Source organism: Mustela nivalis (assembly GCF_964662115.1).
Source record: "Mustela nivalis genome assembly, chromosome: 7".
Taxonomy (NCBI): Eukaryota; Metazoa; Chordata; class Mammalia; order Carnivora; family Mustelidae; genus Mustela; species Mustela nivalis.
Window position 1 is genome coordinate 92425258 of NC_139026.1, and position 4059 is coordinate 92429316.

The window sequence follows — 4059 nt, forward strand, 5'->3', positions numbered from 1 at the left end:
AATCCCGGTCCTGTTCATTAAGCAGTCGCTCCCTACACTCCCCTCCCTCCAGTCAGCCTCTAATATAGCTATGGATTTGCCTCTTCTGGAACATTTCGTCTAAATGAAATCACACAGTATGTGGCCGTTTTGCCTCTGGCTTCCTGCACTTAGCATCCTATTTTCAGGATTCATCCCTGTTGTAGCACGTAGCAGTACCTCATTTTCTTTTTACAGCTGAATAACATCCCACTGTATGGCTAGACCACCTTTTATTTGTCCTTTCACCTGTGGATGAACACATGTGTGCGTTTTAACAGAAAGACCTTGATTGTCAAGGAATGAATCCCAAATGTCGGATTTCGGGCAAAACCTCAAACCGGGAGATACGAGCCTTGGGAGCAGAAAATCCTTCTGGAACTTTCAAGCAACAGTTTGGAAATCACATACTCTGCGGCTAGCTGTGTGGGAGGGGCAGGAAGGCAGGAAGGACAAGGGTACTTGCTCCCCACAGGTGTTGCTGCTTCCAAAGCACTCCTGTTGCCCAGGGAGGCTGCTTGGCAAGCTCTTGGAATCGCAGATGACATCTCAGCACTCCCCCCGCCACCCCCTGCTTCATTTCACTGGAGGAGAAGGGACGAAAACCTGGGTGGGGGGGGTGGTGGTCTTAGGAGACAATAACCAGGTTTCCACAGATGGGCTGCTTGTGGAAGCATAAGCGAGGGGAGGAACCAAGATGCCCCCCTGTAACATTTAATCCCCAATTCTGCCCAGCCGCTGTCTGAAGTAGCGTCTTAGGTTCTCTCCATAACACATACACATGCAGGGAGTCATGCCACTTCCGACAGTGCCGCAGAAAGGTCTTCAATCAGTCTGGTTTAAAACCTGTGGCTGGCCCAAGCTTTGTGGAGCGAAGTACTATGGTGGTTCCCAACAAGGCTTTAGAATCCGCCAGACCTGCCCATGAACATGGCCTCTACGACCATTAGTTCTGTGAAGTTAGGCTGATGATGTCCCCTCACTCTCTTCATAAAACGGGGCAGTGGGAACCGTACCAAACCTGATGGGATTCTCATGGTCGTATGCGGAGAACACGGCCTGGTGCCTAGGGGAGGCCGTTTTTGCTTTGTTTTGTTTTGTTTTGTTTTTTTAAAGATTTTATTTATTTGTCAGACAGAGATCACAGGTAGGCAGAGAGACAGGCAGAGAGATAGGGGAAAGCAGGCTTCCTTTGGAGCAGAGAGCCCGATGTGGGGCTGGTCCCAGGACTCTGGGAATCATGACCTGAGCTGAAGGCAGAGGCTTTAACCCACTGAGCCGCCCATGCGCCCCACTGGGAGGCCGTTTTTAATGTCATCATTAATGGCTCTTAATGGCTGCTAGCAGCCATGTCTACTGCAATCTTATGAAGGAACAGGTTAAGGGTCAAGACTGCCAATTCTGGGTTCTTGGATGAAACGAAACCAAGAGCTCAAATGGTTCAAACATATCCCATATACCCTGCAAGGGCATAGAGATGGATGGTGCCTCCTCCATCCATGTGGGACCCCTGACACAGAGCCAGCCGAGAGCCGCAGGAGGGGGGCTGCACACTCTGCCAACCCATCATCTTATAGTAATTCCTATGGATTTTGTCCAGTTGCTAAATCTTCCGAATTTGGGGGAGGGAAAAAAAAATTCCCCACACAAAATTGTTCCATTTGAAGACATTTTTATTTGGATACCCGCCTGGGTCCCTGGCAGGGTGGGCCTGTCCTCTGTGGGGGCAATGGGACATTTGGGGGCAGGATGATGACCCTGCCCTGAGGGGGGTGTCACTAAGGGGTATGTGACAGCGTGACAGGTCACAGAGGGCAGCAGAGGATAAATAGGGCCGCTCAGGGGTGCAGGCTGAGAGAGTGCTTAGTCTCTCCCCAAGACTTCAGTTTGCACTTCACACTACAAACTGCAAGCTCTTAACTTTCCAGATTGACATCCCAGCACCCACCACCGTCCCCTCGGTCACCCTCAGATCCCCCCCACCCTGACCCCTGTCTCTGGGAGGTTCTGAGACAAAGCGGGGGCCTGTGGCCTGTGGCCTGTGGGGCGCGGGGTGGATTTGGGACCCCTGCCACAGAGCCAGCCGCGTGCAGCAGGAGGGGGGCTGCACGCTCTGCCAACCCAACAGAGGTCGAGGAGGAGGAGGAGCTCCAGGGACCGGCCCCCAGACCAACGCCCACCCCTCGCCGGCCCGATTGTGCTACCAACTAATAAACATGGAGTCTCTGACGCCTTATCACACGGCCCACAGCGCCTCCAGGGTGGGCATGTTCAACACCGCCATGGGGAAACTCCAGCGACAACTGCGCAAGGGAGAATATGACCTTTTAAAATACGCACCCATGCTCGAAAGCGACTTTGTGCAGGTCACCAAAAGAGGGGAAGTCGTCGACGTGCACAACCGAGTCCGAATGATGACCGTGGGCATCGCATCCACCAGCCCCATCCTCCCGCTCCCAGATGTCCTGCTGCTGGCCCGCCCGGCCACCGGCTGTGAACAGTACTCCGACCAGGGCCAGGCCACCAAGGGAAAAGGCCGCAAGGCTTCCACGACCCTGGAGCTCACCAGGCTCCTTCCCTTGAAGTTTGTGAGGCTTTCTGTTCACGACCGGGAAAAACAAATGCTTCGCCTCAAATTCGCCACCGGCCGCTCCTGCTACCTGCAGCTGAGCCCCCCACTGGATGCACAGGAAGACCTCTTCCCCTACTGGGAGAGCATTATCCAGGTACTGAGGCCGCCGCCGGTGCCCACTCACAGCAGAACCGACGCCGCTCGAGCAGAGGACATGCTGGACATGCCTCTGCTGGAGGACGACGACGGGAGGAACGCAGCAGGCTCAGATTTCGAAATAGATCAGGACCAGGTCAGTGTCAGGAGCCTCCACGAGGGCTCTGAGGTGGCCGGGGCCACCTCTGCAGCTTTTGCTGGCGGAGAAGAGACCTTTCAGGACCCCCCAAAACCCAACAGCGTGCCCACTGTCGCTGCCCCCAACTGCCCGGGGCTCTACAGGGAGTCGGCAGCAGGGGCCACGAACGAGGCGGCGGCCGCCAGGGAGGCCTCGGCAGCCGCGGCAGTGGCGGCGGCAGGGACAGCAGCAGAGTTCGCAGCGGGGGAAGCCGGCAGATGCCTGGCGTTCGCCGGGCCCGTAGCTGCCGGCAAGCCTGCGGGAGAAGCCGCTGGGGACGCGTCGGAAGGCCAGCTCCTCTCGGACGCGCCGAGCTCGGCGGGCAGTGGGGAGCCGGCGGGAAGGCCGCCCCGCAAGCGCTGGGAGGAGGAGCGAGCCCCCCGCAGTTCCCGCCACCGCAGGGCCGCCGACAGCCGCCACAAGGCCCCGGGGCACAAGATCACCCCGGCGGACTCCAGCCGCTCCTTAGGCAGCCACGGAGCCGCGCGGGAGCCCAAGGAGGACAAGGGCCGCAGCAGCCCGGCGCGCGGCAGGCGCGCCCCGGAACAAGGCTTCAGCCACGCCCCCAGCGCCAAGGACTCCCGGACCTCCCACAAGTCGGGGCGGAGCCTCTCCGCCGGCAGGTCGGGCTCAGGCACCAAGATGCTTGGCAGGATCCGCGGGTTCCTGAGGAACCTGAGAGTCAGCCTCACTGCCTGAGGCGCGCGGCCTCCCCACACCGCAGAGACGTGGCCATGGGGGAGAAGACTGCGGACACGAGCGGTGTGGTGTGGAGGCCATCGCCCAGGCGGCAGCGAGCAGCCAGGGCTTGGAGAGCGCAGGGAGCCGGACATCTGAGGTCATGGAGGGATGGAACTTCCTAGGCCCAGATATTGGGCAGCTGGGGGACCTCTCCCAGGAGACATAAAAAAAATAAATAAATAAATAAATAAAATTAAAAATTAAAAAAAAAAATTGCATTGCTGCATCGTGTTTGAATTTCTAGGTCCTGCAGCCCAGTGGTGACCTCACAGGGGGCCTGCCACCTAAGACCCAAGGGTCCAGTCGAGGACCGCCCCCACCTGACACCCATGCTCAGAGCCAAAGCATCCTGCCTCAAGGCCTGTCTGGCTTGTTTCTCCGGGCCACAGTTGAA

At 57.7% G+C, this 4059-nt stretch overlaps 1 pseudogene across 1 annotated transcript; it reads left to right on the forward strand.

The window, feature by feature from the left end:
* Nucleotides 1-1679: 1679 nt before the first annotated feature.
* LOC309868839 (Golgi-associated RAB2 interactor protein 4 pseudogene) lies at nucleotides 1680-3623 on the forward strand (annotated as a pseudogene). The gene has a single exon. The product of its transcript is annotated as a Golgi-associated RAB2 interactor protein 4 pseudogene (transcript).
* The last annotated feature ends 436 nt before the right edge of the window (nucleotides 3624-4059 follow it).